We start from the raw sequence: 16,461 nt of genomic DNA on the forward strand, positions 1-16,461 counted from the left end.
ATGGAGACACATATATAGAGAGCAGATTTGTGGACACAATGGGGGAAGAAGAGAGTGGGACGAAAGGAAAAGTAACATAGACTTAAAGACACTACCACGTGTGAAATAGATAGCTGGTGAGAAGCTGCCACATAACACAGGGAGCCCAGCCATGTGCTTTGTGACTATCTAGAAGAGTGAGGTGGGGGCAGGGCAGGGCGGATCAAGAGGGAGATGATAGATGTATAATATAATTATGGCTGATTTGTGTTGTTGTACAGCAGAAACCAACACAACATTGTAAAGCAACTGTCCTCCAATTTAAAAATAAATTTAAAAAATAAAACAAAAAATTGAGAAAAAGTTATAACACTACATCGAAAATGATTTGCAAAGGAATTTTTCTTTACAAGTGGCCTGAAGTAGTCAGATAACAAATTAGGGAGATTTTGATTACATAGTGAGTCAACAAGGCATTTTTGTTATTGTTTAAAGAAACTCATTGCTTTACAGAAACATTTTTTAGTTTTTGATGATCCTGTAAACAAAAAAGCTCCCATTTCAAAATAAAAACTGAATCCAAGACCATATAGACATTTACAGCAATTATATTTATCTAAGTGGCATACATAATTCAGTGGTAAGATGTTAACTATATTTCAGTAACAAATATGCTTTCTTTTTTAATAGTCAAGAACAACAGAGTGTGCAGAACCCGAAGGATAATCTCAAAGTCACTAAGCTTTTCTAAAGTCTTTACTTTAGATGCTATTTCCAGCACAGGTGACTAGCAGAGGCTTTCATATGCTCGAACACTGGAACCTTTGGTTGCTAGCATTCCAGCAAAGCAGCCAACCATTTTAAGAATGTTTGACGTGAACAATTTGCAAACCCCATTGATGTTTATTTTTTAGCCTTATTAATATATATATATAAAGTGAGTGAGTGAGTGAAAGTCACTTAGTCTTGTCTGACTCTTTGCGACCCCATGGACTGTAGCCCACCAGGCTCCTCTGTTCATGGAATTCTCCAGGCAAGAATACTGCAGTGGGTTGTCATTTCCTTCTCCATATATATATATATATATACACACACACACATATAAATATATATACATACATATATAAATATATATACACACATATATAAAAAATATATATATACATATATAAATATATGTATATACACATATATAAATATATATATACACACATATATAAATATATATATATACACATATATATAAATATATATATACACACATATATATATATAAGCTGCCTCAAATCTGCATTTTGAAATAAGGGAGATTATAGAAAATAACAGTGACAGAAGAGATTCCATTCCCCACAGAGAAGTGTTTTATAAGTGGGATGAAAATCTTTTCCTCTTTCAATACCAAAGGGCCATGCCACCTGGCAGTTCTTGCCACTGAAGCAGGCAGGAAGAGGGGAAACTTTTTCCTCAATTCTCAAGTTTAGTCACTGGGACCTGCAAATTAACTGACAGGAGAGGGAGTTCCCTGGGGGCCTAGTGGTTAGGATTTGGTACTTTAACTGCAGAGGCCAGGGTTTGATCCCTCATCAGGGAACTATTCCACATGCCAGCCAAAATATAAAAACAAAACAAAAGCACCCCCAAAACAATAACAACAACAAAAAAAACTGCCAGAAGAAAAGGCATACAAATTTTATATGCACAGGGGCTTCACAGAAAACAAGTGAAAACTCAAAAAAGTAGCTAGACTTATATATTATTTTAACAAAGTGATAAATAGTAGAGAAGTAACTAGAAAAAGGAAAGAGGTTTGTCCCTATTCCAGGGGCAATAAACTATGGGAAAGTGACTAGGAAATGCATGGAGGAAACTACTAGGAGGTAGAAGGTAGGGTTGTTTTAGTAAGGTCTATTTATGCAGACACATCTTGGTGCCAGCCTTCCACCTACAATGATAAGTATCATTCTCCCCATCCTAGTACAAGAAGTGGTAAAAATTATTGCCACCTTCAAGAGGGAAATTTAGGCTCTGCTTTGTAAAGAGGGAAGGGCAGAGAACTCTTGCATTTGCTGTTTCTCAGTTGCTTCAGCTCAAAATAATTAATTTGCCAAAGTGGCATTCTTGGCATAGCTTATCTGGAGCCACATCACTTGTCTTCCCTCTTGCCCTGTGGCTATGGCTCAGAGATACCTGAGGTTTCAGGGCTGAGCTCCCAGGATTGTTATATTTGTCCGGTAAGGAATCATGCTCTGCCAGCTAAGAAACAGCCACCACATGGGGCTCAAAGGATTCTGCACCCCAGCTTGTGTGTCTTCCTAACTGTGCTTCAACCTTGAGAAACAAGGGTTGGGAAGCCTTGGAAAGCCAGGGAGGTGGGAGTCAGAGGCCCTGGCAGGGGTCCTAGAAGCAGCACTCCCTACTCCCAGTTCTCCAGGAAGTGGGTCTCAAACTTGAGTGTGCATAGAATCATCTGGAGGTCTTATTAAAATCAGATTCCAGGGCTCTCCCCAGTAGATCTAGGAGGGCCAGCAATTTGCATTTCTAGCAAGCTCCCAAGGGATGCTGGTCAGGGGATTCCACTCAGTAGCACTGCCCGAGAGGTAGGACCTTGCAGGCAGGGTGACATGGGGAAACAGGGGCTGTTGTAGGTGAAGATCCACTCCAGACTAGGGGTAGAAGTGGGAGCCATGCCCCTGTGAATGTCTAGGTGCTAAAAAGAAAATAGCTGGGATTTTCCATCAAGTATTGGTGAGGATGGTACACTTAGGTGTGATATGAAGGGAGTTTAATAACGGACTGTTTACCAAGGTGTGGGCAGGATGCAGGGAATTCAGCAAGGGACAGTGAGGCACTCTAGGGCTAGCTGCTGTGGGGACGTGTCTCCACCCCAGGCACCTCAAGGGGCAAGGAGAGGCAGCTGCTACCAGAAGTCTAAAACCACCAGTGTAGCTCCAGTGGTTGATTCTCATTATTCAAGGCAGTTATGCTCTACGAAGTAGCTGCTAATACTGAATTAGTGAGCACCAAAACTTCGTTCCCAGGCAAGATCCAGAGTTAGGGTCCTGCCACAATATTTGCATCAACCAGTCAACACATATCCTTGTTTAATGTTTGTTTCTTTCAAAGAAGAATTGTTGTTGTTGTTGTTTAGTCGCCAGGTCCTGTCTGACTTTTTGCAACCCCATGACTGTAGCCCGCCAGGCTCCTCAATATATCCATGGAATTCTCCAGGCAATACTGGAATGGGTTGCCATTTCCTTCTCCAGGGGATCTTCCCTGACCCAGGGATCAAACCCAGGTCTCCCGCATTGACAGGCAAATTCTTTATCACTGACTGAGTCACCTGGCATATAAATCGTTGATTCATTAACCTTGAACTCACAGCCATGAGCACCTGAATGCAGCTTATGCAACACACATACATATTTTTTCCATAAGGAACACTACACGGCACTTCCGCAGTATGCTTGGGGGCCATTTAAAAGTGAAATCACCAGCAAAAAAGCACAGACGTGCGAAAACATGGTGTTAACGGACTGTGAAATGGATGCTTGTTCACAGTATGAAAGCTGAAACAAAAAGGCAGAGCAGTTGCCTTGCCTGACCTCAGCTGGGAATGAGCACATTGGGCAACAAACTTTTTATTTTTAAACCATTCTGAGCGTGGTTAGGTACCACAAGCATTGATTTGGAGATTATAAATAAACTACCAAGTAGGCAAATCTGCAGCTGTAGAATCTACAAATAAGGAGGACCAACTCTACGTACACTTCACTCTTCTCCTCCCTCTAATTCATTGGTGGCTTCCATTGATCGAACCCAGCCAGAGGACACAAGGACCCTTGATACAGTCTTATAAAGGTCAATTTTCAAGGATACTGAGAAGGATGAGGAAAAAGTGGTGAGAAGTTCTGGGAAGGACCTAGAGAATATTAGTGCATCATCCCTTATTATTTATAGACTTGGCTGAAACCCTAAGGGATAAGGCTATTTTATAAGCCATTCATTCATTCATTCATTCTCTCACTCATTCATTCACCATAGATTTTTTGAGCACAGAGCACTAGGCTATACACTCTAATCTGTGTAGGAGAATGTTGAAAAGGTTAGAAGATAGTTTCCCATATGGAACTAAAACAATACTATAAATAACTAAATAAAAGATACAGTTCCCATTGAGCTATTTAAGCATCTCCTACATTCCAGACCCTGTTTTAAGTGCGCAGGATATAGCAGGACCCAAGAAACTTCCCTGCCCTGATAGAACTTACAGACCAGGAAAGGGGAAAGACAAGTGAGTGAAGCAGCCTGCTCTGGGATCCTAAGTGGAGCAGAAAGGCCTCTACTGTCAAGGGAACAATCAGGGGCCCCAGATCTAATGAGGGCAGAAAGAATGACCGTGGAATAGTCAGGGAGAGCTTTTTAAAGGCAAGAATGAGTGGTTTGACAGACTCTGAGTCACTGCCAGGAACCTAGAGCAGAGGAAGTAAGAAAGGCAAGAAGTAAAGCCATGTCTGTGCACAAATGTGATTACATTGTGTGTCCAAATGCTGAGAAGTGCCGATGAGAGCAAGAGTTAAAATGCTGTCAGAGCTCATAGGAAGGCAAGGTCACACTGCACTGGCCCTGAAAGCGTGAGGCGGACTCAGGAGGCTGGAGCACCAGGCAAGTCGTTCTAAAGCTCTTGGCTCACTGTAATAATTTGCTAAAGGCAGGGACCTGTCCCCTGTGCCTGCCACATACAGCATCCACAGGGCAGCACTGATGGTACCCGTCCTTCTAGCCTACAGCTGCCTTGAATTGCCCAGGGTGGGCCACTGCCCTCTCTGGAGTTCAAACATCAGAGTTGTAAGCAAAGTTCCTTAAAGAGAGCCTCAAAAACTTAAAGGGGGTAAAACTGCAGGGCAGTTGGGATGCTGGGGAAATGTTCAAATTACATCATGCAAAGGGTCTTCTTTACCCCCATGAATTGTTCAATAATGTTTCACGGATTCTCCTTGCTCAGCTTCAAGTAGGTGCACTTGTAGAAATAGGAAGGAAGGGAGGGAGGGAGAGAAGATGAATTGGTGGATGAATGGTAACAAGTAAAACCTAACATTCTCTACGCTTGTGGCACTGAGCTGCCTCCAAGCTGTGGTTCTTTCTACTCATCAGGTAGGGGAGTTCACCAAGCCAGTCCTGTGTGCCTGGCTCAGGGCCAGGCCTTGACACAGGAATGGACTCACTTCAGGTTTCCAATAACCCTGAGAGGGAGACACTGCTTCCTCTGTTCACTGAGTGAGCAATGAGGGGCCCAAGGAAGCTGAGTAACATCTTCCAACTCCATGTTCTGTCAGAGGCAGAACTGAGACCTGAAGCTAAGCCTCTGTCTCCAATTCGTGTCCTCTTTCCTTATTCCATTTCTATTTTGCTTCCTCTTCTCCTTTCCTTCTCTATTAATGAGAAGGAAATCATTTTGAAACAGTATCTTTTTATGTTCTAAATAGGCCTTAATGGAGCTCTATCACTTGGCAAAGATGCTATTTTTGTTTCAGTGAATTCTGGGTGCTCTTGCTACCCTCTTGGAAGTACCTTGCTCTTTTAACCTTTCAAGCATGTTCCCACCCCTCACACCATTTAAACCTTCAGTGGTCTATAGGCGAAGTTATGGTCTCCATTGTACAGATGAGTAAATATTAATAGATGCTCAGAGGAATTTAATGACTTACCTGAAAGTCCTACATCCCTACCCTGAGATTAAAAAAAAAAAAAAAGACTCTCTGGACTCTTAGTCTCTTTCTCCTAGCCTAGGAATGAGAATATTTTTCTGCTTTATTGACTATGCCAAAGCCCTTGACTGTGTGGATCACAACAAACTGTGGAAAATTCTTCAAGATATGGGAATACCAGACCACCTGACCTGCCTCTTGAGAAACCTGTATGCAGGTCAGCAAGCAACAGTTAGATCTGGACATGGAACAACAGACTGGTTCCAAATAGGAAAAGGAGTACGTCAAGGCTGTATATTGTCACCCTGCTTCTTTAACTTATATTCAGAGTACATCATGAGAAACGCTGGGCTGGAAGAAGCATAAGCTGAAATCAAGATTGCCAGGAGAAATATCAATAACCTCAGATATGCAGATGACACCACCCTTATGGCAGAAAGTGAAGAAGAACTAAAGAGCCCCTTGATGAAAGTGAAAGAGGAGAGTGAAAAAGTTGGCTTAAAGCTCAACATTCAGAAAACAAAGATCATGGCATCTGGTCCCATCACTTCATGGGAAATAGATGGGGAAACAGTGCTGACTTTATTTTTCTGGGCTCCAAAATCACTGCAGATGGTGATGCAGCCATGAAATTAAAAGACGCTTACCCCTTGGAAGGAAAGTTATGACCAACCTAGACAGCATATTAAAAAGCAGAGACATTACTTTGTCAACAAAGGCCCATCTAGTCAAGGCTATGGTTTTTCCAGTAGTCATGTATGGATGTGAGGGTTGGACTATAATGAAAGCTGAGCACCGAAGAATTGATGCTTTTGAACTGTGGTGTTGGAGAAGACTCTTGAGAGTCCCTTGGACTGCAAGGAGATCCAACCAGTCCATCCTAAAGGAGATCAGTCTTGGGTGTTCATTGGAAGGACTGATGCTGAAGCTTAAACTCCAATACTTTGGCCACCTCATGTGAAGAGTTGACTCATTGGAAAAGACCCTGATGCTGGGAAAGATTGAGGGCAGGAGGAGAAGGGGACAACAGAGGATAATATGGTTGGATGGCATCACCTACTCAATGGACATGGATTTGGGTAAACTCTGGGAGTTGGTGATGGACACAGAGGCCTGGCGTGCTGTGGTTCATGGGGTCTCAAAGAGTTGGACATGACTGAGTGCCTGAACTGAACTTAACTGAGGAATGTGAATAGAAAATGGGCTAAATCTCTGACAGATAGAAGGCTTCTGAGGCTATGTTCAGGCTCCAAGGGGAAGATATCTGTTAATTGATTAGTAATGTGCTGTCAAAGGGGAAATAAGGTAAATGGAGGCACATGGGCTTCGTTTTTGCTAACCCAACCTAACATAACTATTTCTAAGCCTTATCTTATTTCTTACTTTAATGAAGAATTTTGTTAATTCCCTTAGCCTAGCAGTCCATGGAGTCACTAAGAGTCGGACACAACTGAGCGTCTTCACTTTCATGAACTGGAGAAGGAAACGGCAACCCACTCCAGTGTTCTTGCCTGGAGAATCCCAGGGATGGGGGAGTCTGGTGGGCTGCCGTCTATGGGGTCGCACAGAGTTGGACACGACTGAAGCAACTTAGCAACAGAAGCAGTAGCACAAAGATGATGCTCAGTACAGAGAGGTACTACAATTTATTGAGTGACTACTGGGTATCAGGCACAGTCTGCTTAGCTACATTTACAGCCATTCAAGTTGAAAATAAATAAACATTTTGATTCAGCTACATTGAAACAAGATGAGCTGTTTTAACTCCCAATCAGTCAGTCAGTTCAGTTGCGTCCGACTCTTTGCCACCCCATGAATCACAGCACACCAGGCCTCCCTGTCCATCACCAACTCCCAGAGTTCACTCAAACTTATGTCCATTGAGTCGGTGATGCCATCCAGTCATCTCATCCTCTGTCATCCCCTTCTCCTCCTGCCCCCAATCCCTCCCAGCATCAGGGTCTTTTCCAATGAGTCAACTCTTCACATGAGGTGGCCAAAGTACTGGAGTTTCAGCTTCAGCATCAGCCCTTCCAAAGAACACCCAGGACTGATCTCCTTTACTCCCAATACTTCTAACCAAATGCATGGTGTTTTTCCTAACAGTGACTGCTTCTACAATTCCCTGGACACCAGCTGGGTGTCCAGCAATTCTGTTCAGCTCTGACACTAACTGCCCAGAGTTAGGAGAGACACCCCCAGGTTAAGGGCTCCGTCCCACATCATGCCCACTGTAGGTGCTGGTCATGGGTCCCAGACTGCCACCTGAACTTCTGGCTGACTGGCTCGAAATTGAGATTCTCATGACCCCCACTTCAGGTTTGGCAACTCACTAGAGTGGCTTACACAAGTCAGGAAAATACTTTATTTAAATTCACTGATTTTTTAAATAAAAGATACAACTCAAGAGCCGCCAAATGGAAGAGATGCATAAGGCAATCTATGGGGAAAGGGGTTGAAGCTTCCTGCTCTCTCTGGGAGAATCCCCGCCCAGCGCTTCAGTATGTTTACCAACCCAGATGCTGCCCAAACCCCATCATTTAGCAGTTTTGTGGAGGTTTTATTATATAGTCAAGTTGGATTAAATTATTGCCCTTGAGGTGGGGATGTAAATTAATACAGCCACTATGGAAAACAGAATGGAGGTTACTTATTGTACGGGAGGCAGTGACCAAAACCATCTCCAAGGAAAAAAATGCAACAAGGCAAAATGGTTGTCTGAGGAAGCCTTATGAAAGGCTGAGAGAAGAGAAGCCAAAGGCAAAGGAGAAAGGGAAAGATATACCCATCTTCCTGCAGAGTTCCAAAGAATATCAAGGAGAGATAAGAAAGCCTTCTTAAGTGAACAGTGCAAAGAAATAGAGGAAAACAATAGAATGAGAAAGACTAGAGACCTCTTCAAGAAAATTAGAGATACCAAGGGAACATTTCATGCAAAGATGGGCACAATAAAGGACAGAAATGGTATGGGCCTAACAGAAGCAGAAGATAAGAAGAAGAGATAGCAAGAATACACAGAACTGTACAGAAAAGTCTTAATGACCCAGATAACCATGATGGTATGATCACTCACCTACAGCCAGACATCCTGGAATGTGAAGTCAAGTGGGCCTTAGGAAGCACCACTACGAACAGAGCTGGTGGAGGTGATGGAATTCCAGCAGAGCTATTTCAAATCCTAAAAGATGACACTGCTGAAGTGCTGCACTCAATATGCCAGCAAATTTGGAAAACTCAGCAGTGGCCACAGGACTGGAAAAGGTAATTTTTCATTCCAAACCCAAAGAAGGACAATGCCAAAGAATGTTCAAACTACTGCACAATTGCACTCATCTCACATGCTACCAAGGTAATGCTCAGAATCCTTCAAGCTAGGCTTCAACAGTACATGAACCGAGAATTTCCAGATATACAAGCTGGATTTAGAAAAGGCAGAGGAACCAGAGATCAAATTGCCAACATCTGCTGGATCATAGAAAAAGCAAAAGAGATCCAGAAAAACATCTACTTCTGCTTCATTGACTATGCCAATGCCTTTGACTATGTGATAACAACAAACTGTGGAAAAATTCTTAAAGAGATGGGAATACCTGACCGTATTACCTGCCTCCTGAGAAACCTGTATGCAGGTAAAGAAGCAATACTTAGAACCAGACATGGAACAATAAACTGGTTCAAAATTGGGAAAGGAGTACATCAAGACTATATATTGTCACCCTACTTATTTAACATATGCAGAGTACATCATGTGATTTGCTGGGCTGGATGAAGCTCAGGTTGGAATCAAGATTGCCAGGAGAAATATCAATAGCCTCAGATATGAACACGACACCATTTAATGGCAGAAAGCAAAGAGAAACTAAAAAGCCTCTTGATGAAAGTGAAAGAGTAGAGTGAAAAAGCTGGCTTAAAACTCAGCATTCAAAAAATGAAGATCATGGCATTCAGTCCTATCACTTCATGGCAAATAGATGGGGAAACAATGGAAACAGTGACAGACTTGATTTTCTTGGGCTCCAAAATCACTGCAGACGGTGACTGCAGCCATGAAATTAAAAGATGCTTGCTCCTTAGAAGAAAAGCTATGACAAACCTAGACAGTGTATTAAAAAGCAGAGACATGACTTTGCCAACAAAGGTCCTTATAGTCAAAGCTATGGTTTTTCCAGTAGTCATATATGGATGTGAGAGTTGTATCATAAAGAGGGCTGAGCACTGAAGAACTGATGCCTTCAAACTGTGGTGCTAAAGAAGACTCTTGAGAGTCCCTTGAACAGCAAGGAGATTAAACCAGTCAATCGTAAAAGAAATCAACCCTGAATATCCAGTGGAAGAACTGATACTGAAGCTCCAACTTGTTGGTACCTGATGCGAAGAGCCAACTCATTGGAAAAAACACTGATGCTGGGAAAGATTGAAGGCAGGAAATGAAGAGGATGACAGGACAAAATGGTTGGATGGCATCACCAATTCAATGGGCATGAGTTTGAGCAAACTCTGGGAGATAGTGAAGGTCAGGAAGTCTGGTGTGCTACAGTCCCTGGGGTCACAAAGAATCAGATAGGGCTGAGTGGCTGAACAACAACAATGACCCAGCAGTCCAACTGGTGGACATATACCCTGAGAAAACCATAATTCAAAGAGACATGTGCACTTCAGTGTTCACTGCAACACTCTTTACAGGACATAGTGTCCTGTAAATGCTAGGACATGGAGGCAACCTAAATGTCCATCCAACAGAGGAAGGGATAAAGAAGACGTAGTGCATATATACAGTGGAATATCACTCAGCCGTAAAAAGGAACAAGATTGGGTCATCTGTAGAGACGTGGATGGACCTAGAATCTGTCATACAGAGTGAAGTGAGAAATGGAATATTTCCTGTTATAACAGTAAACAAAGGATGTCACAATCATCAGTGATTGCAGCCACCATGGATGGTGAGCTGGTGAGCCTTGAGGGAACTCAGGAAGGAAAGAATTCCTGCCACGTAGTAGCCATCAGACTGCAGCCACACTCTGTGGTGAGCCCTGAGGAAACTCAGGATATAACACAAGATACTGATCTCAGATGGCTGATTGCATATCACAGGAATGATGTCAGTAAACCCAGACTCTTGCATCTTCCCATAGGTAGAAAAGTGCTAAATTCCTTAACTTGACATATATAACTTCTTTAACAAACATATGAATACCAAGTGAGGGAAGGGAAAGGCGGGATGAATTAGAATATTGGGATGGATAAATGTATACTGCCATGTGTACAACAGACAGCTAGTGGGAACCTGCTGTTTAGTATAAGGAGCTTAGCTCGGTGCTCCATGATGACCCACAGGGGTGGGATGGAGGGAGGACGGAGGTTTACGTGGGAGTGGATATAGGTATACTTATAGCTGATTCACTTCATTGTACAGTAGAAACCAACAACATTGTAAGGCAATTACACCCCAATTAAAAAAAAAATTGTTGCCCACTGGTGGTTAACTCAATCTCCAGCCCCTTTCCTCTTGCTGGTGGTTGGGGGTGGGGTGAAAGTTCTAATAATCATTGGGAGACCAATCCCCATCCTGAAGTTATTTAGGGGCCAATCATCTCACTAGTATACAGAAGACTCTTATTGCTATGGAGATTCCAAGCATTTTAAAAGAGCTATGTGCCAGGAACCAGGGGGGGAAAAACCAAATATATTATTTGTCACACTTGGCCTTAGACATACCTTGGAAAAACAAAACTCCTTTGTACACAGATGTCAGTACCAGGATTAAAAGAAACCTGATATAACTTTCTTAGCACAAAACAAGCTTACATTAAGTTTATTAAGACAGCAGTTTTATATGCGCTAAACTCAATTATCAGTATTTTCGGCGTGAAGTTTACTGCCAGTGAGCACAGGGAGCATTCTACTCATTTTTATGTCCCCATTGTCTAACCAGTTCTGGGTACTAACAGAGAATGATGGGTGAGTGAAGCTGAGAACCATTTGCTGATTTTAACTGGTGATATGTCGCCTGTCCTCCCTCTAGTGGCCATGAAATGTTGCAGGGATAATTTCTACACCTATTTTTCAAAATGCTCTTGTATGGACACTTGGGACATTTAAGGTGATGTCACCAGTGACTGCCGTCTGCATGCCTCTGTGGTTGCGGATGCATGCAAATCTGTTTACAAATACCAAGGAGCAAACAGCCACAAGCAAGGCCCCAGAGGCAAGGTGTCTTCCAGTGTTCAGACCACCACGATTCTTACGTACAGAAAAATAGTCTCTGCCTGAGGGAGGGAGAGAAAGTGGGGCTCTAAGTCTAGCCAAGGTGTTAGGTTGAGGGCAAGAGAGAAATATGCTCCCTGAGACGGTGACTCGAAAGCAGGTGTCAGGCTTGGCCAGAACAACAGGAAGAGGACACCCCAAAATCATGCTCCTGAGAAACTTGGACAACCCACATCTTGTTCTCCATCCTCATTCTTTCTTCAGCTCCTTGCCTGTGACACTGGGACAACTTGCTTTCCTGGAAGAACACAACATAGTGTGGTGCAGGGTGTATCAGCCCAGACTCAGGAAGCAAGACGTGACATTTGCTTTATTTTTCTGCATCTCAACTCAATTTCTGTGTCAAGTGCCCAGTTCCCAGGAATATTGGAAAGAAAGCTCACTAAACAGGAGGTGTGTCAGGGCCCCGCAGTTTGTCTTTGCCAACCCTTGCTGAGATATTTGAGTTCCTGCCTTTCTGGCACCTTCAGTTGGGTGATATTTCTGCTCCCAGTCAGCCAGTTGAAGGCAAAGGAGTCATCCTGCTTTCTCATGCCCTTGGGAAGTCATCAAAGGCCCTTGCCTGCCAGAGACACCTCTGCAGTGCTTTCTCACTCAGAGGTCTTGCCAGGGAAGCAGAGCCCCAAGCCATCTGAAACCCACCAACTTCATCACTTCCCTTCCATCATTTTGACCCCACTTTAGGTCAGGGGATCTTTTCTAGTTTATGGGAAAGTGAAGGGATTGGTAAGAAGTTGTGCTGTCTGGACAGGTGTGCATTTTCTAAGACAATGAAGACACAATGGCCTGGGGCGGAGGTGGGGGAGTGTGAGTGTGTGTGAGTGTGTGTGTGTGTGTTCAGTTCAGTCGCTCAGTCATGTCCGACTCTTTGCGACTCCATGATTCGCAGCGTGCCAGGCCTCCCTGTCCATAACCATCTCCCGGAGTTCACTCAGACTCACATCCATCGAGTCCGTGATCCCATCCAGCCATCTCATCCTCGGTCGTCCTCTTCTCCTCCTGCCCACAATCCCTCCCAGCATCTTTTCCAATGAGTCAACTCTTCGCATGAGGTGGCCAAAGTACTGGAGCTTCAGCTTTTGCATCATTCCTTCCAAAGAAATCCCAGGGCTGATCTCCTTCAGAATGGACTGGTTGGATCTCCTTGCAGTCCAAGGGACTCTCAAGAGTCTTCTCCAACATCACACTTCAAAAACATCAATTCTTCGGCACTCAGCCTTCTTCACAGTCCAATTCTCACAGCCATACATGACCACAGGAAAAACCATTGCCTTGACTAGATGGACCTTAGTCGGCAAAGTAACGTCTCTGCTTTTGAATATGCTATCTCAGTTGGTCATAACTTTTCTTCCAAGGAGTAAGCATCTTTTAATTTCATGGCTGCAGTCACCATCAGCACTGATTTTGGAGCCCCCAAAAATAAAGTCTGACACTGTTTCCACTGTTTCCCCATCTATTTCCCATGAAGTGATGGGACCGGATGCCATGATCTTCGTTTTCTGAATGTTGAGCTTTCAGCCAACTTTTTCGCTTTCCTCTTTCACTTTCATCAAGAGGCTTTTTAGCTCCTCTTCACTTTCTGCCATAAGGGTGGTGTCATCTGCATATCTGAGGTTATTTATATTTCTCCCAGCAATCTTGATTCCAGCTTGTGTTTCTTCCAGTCCAGCGTTTCTCTTGATGTACTCTGCATATATGTTAAATAAGCAGGGTGACAATATACAGCCTTGACGCACTCCTTTTCCTATCTGGAACCAGTCTGTTGTTCCATGTCCAGTTCTAACTGTTGCTTCCTGACCTGCATACAGATTTCTCAACAGGCAGGTTAGGTGGTTTGGTATTCCCATCTCTTGAAGAATTTTCCACAGTTTCTTGTGATCCACACAGTCAAAGGCTTTAGCATAGTCAATAAAGCAGAAATAGATGTTTTTCTGGAACCCTCTTGCTTTTTCCATGATCCAGCGGAAGTTGGCAATTTGATGTCTGGTTCCTCTGCCTTTTCTAAAACCAGCTTGAACATCAGGGAGTTCACGGTTCACGTATTGCTGAAGTCTGGCTTGGAGAATTTTGAGCATTACTTTACTAGCATGTGAGATGAGTGCAATTGTGCGGTAGTTTGAGCATTCTTTGGTATTGCCTTTCTTTGGGATTGGAATGAAAACTGACCTTTTCCAGTCCTGTGGCCACTTCTGAGTTTTCCAAATTTGCTGGCAAATTGAGTGCAGCACTTTCACAGCATCATCTTTCAGGATTTGAAGCAGCTCAACTGGAATTCCATCACCTCCACTAGCTTTGTTCATAGTGATGCTTCCTAAGGCCCACTTGACTTCACATTCCAGGATGTCTGGCTCTAGATTAGTGATCACATCATAATGATTATCTGGGTTGTGAAAATCTTTTTTTGTACAGTTCTTCTGTGTATTCTTGCCACCTCTTATCTTCTGCTTCTGTTAGGTCCATACCATTTCTGTCCTTTATCAAGCCCATCTTTGCATGAAATGTTCCCTTGGTATCTCTAATTTTCTTGAAGAGATTCTAGTCTTTCCCATTCTGCTCTTTTCCTCTATTTCTTTGCATTGATTGTTGAAGAAGGCTTTCTTATCTCTTATTGCTATTCTTTGGAACTCTGCATTAGATGCTTATATCTTTCCTTTTCTCCTTTGCTTTTCGCCTCTCTTCTTTTCACAGCTATTTGTAAGGCCTCCCCAGACACCCATTTTGCTTTTTTGCATTTCTTTTCCATGGGGATAAAAAACAAAACAGTTACTTACTCAATGTATTAGCCCAAGACTTTATTATTGGCCTGAGGCTGTGTTGGATTTGAGTGAAAAGGGAAGATTTAAGGAAACACATTATACTCAGGGTACATGACTGAGTTTTGATAACTTGGTTTTACTTCTTTTTGAAGCATTTAGGAAGGAGGACACAGGAGCCTTGTGTGTCATTTTTGATTAAGGACCATTTGTCTAGTTCCAGAGATAGCAATAAAAAAGGACCCATTTGTCTGATTCCAGAGATGGCACTAAAAGCAGGTGCATTTGCCTGTAAGGAGTGGACAGTTAACTGGAAACTCAGACCCACAAGGTAGGACCTCTGGAGATCTGGCAATAAAAGGTGGAGGGAGGTACTGAGCAAGTGGAGAGAGCCAAGGGGACGTTCTCCCTGCCAGTGCAGACAGAGCTCACAAGAGTTGACGTTAAAGAAAGGATGAGAGTTCAAGCATCTCGGTAGGTGCAACAGCAGTGTTGAGGTGGGATACTGGTCATTCACTTTCCCTAGACCACCTGGGGAGATGGCTCTTGGCCCCTTCTCTTTTCATGAGGCCAATTGACTGTAGTTTTTCCTGTTACTAAAAGTGGCCAGAGGTTCAGGGACTGCCTATTTAAACACAAGTCAACCATCTTTTAAAAAAATCCTTAAAAAAAAAAATACAGATAGCCAAGAGGCACATGAAAAGATGCTCCACATCACTAACCAGAGAAATGCAAATCAAAACTACAATGACGTACCACCTCACACCAGTCAGAATGGCCATCACCAAACAGACTACAAATAGCAAATGCTGGAGAGGATGCAGAGAAAAGGGAACCCTCCTACACTGTTGGTGGGGCTGTAAGGTGGTGCAGCCACTGTTGAAAACAGTATGGAGGTTCCTCAGAAAACTAACAAAATTAGGTAATAATTAGTTAATAGAATTACCATATTATCCAACAATCCTCTTCTTAGTCATATATCCAGACAAAACTATAACTCAAAAAGAGACAGTCACCCCCTATGTTAATAGCAGCACTATTCACAATAGCCAAGACATGGAAGCAACCTAAATGTCCATCAACAGAGGAACGGGTAAAGAAGATGTGGTATATATATAATGGATGGCGGCTGCTGCTGCTAAGTCACTTCAGTCGTGTCCGACTCTGTGTGACCCCATAGACGGCAGCCCACCAGGCTCCTCTGTCCCTGGGATTCTCCAGGCAAGAACACTGGAGTGGGTTGCCATTTCCTTCTCCCACAGTGAATGAACTACTACTCAGCTATAAAAAAAAAGGATGAAATAATGAGATATGCATCAATATGGATGCAGCTAGAGATTGTCATACTAAGTGAAGTCAGAAAGACAAGTGTCATATGGTATCACTTATATGTGGAAGCTAAAATACGATGCAAATGAACCTATCTAGAAAACAGGCACAGTCACAAACCCAGAGAAGACACTGGTGGTTGTCAAGAAGGAGGGGGTGGAGGGATAGAGTGGCAAGCTGGAGTTAGCAGATGTAAGCTTTCGTGTATAGAATGGATAAACAAGGTCCTACTGTATAGCACAGAGAAGTATATTCACTATCCTATGATAAACCATATATATACATAAATATGCTGTGCTAATTTACTTCAGTCGTGTCCAACTCTTTGCAGCCTTATGGACTGTAGCCCACCAGGCTCCTCTGTCCAGGATTCTCCAGGCAAGAATTCTAGAGTGGGTTGCCATGCCCTCCTCCAGAGGATCTTCCTGACC

The sequence above is a fragment of the Ovis canadensis genome, chromosome 2, assembly GCF_042477335.2.
Source record: "Ovis canadensis isolate MfBH-ARS-UI-01 breed Bighorn chromosome 2, ARS-UI_OviCan_v2, whole genome shotgun sequence".
Taxonomy (NCBI): Eukaryota; Metazoa; Chordata; class Mammalia; order Artiodactyla; family Bovidae; genus Ovis; species Ovis canadensis.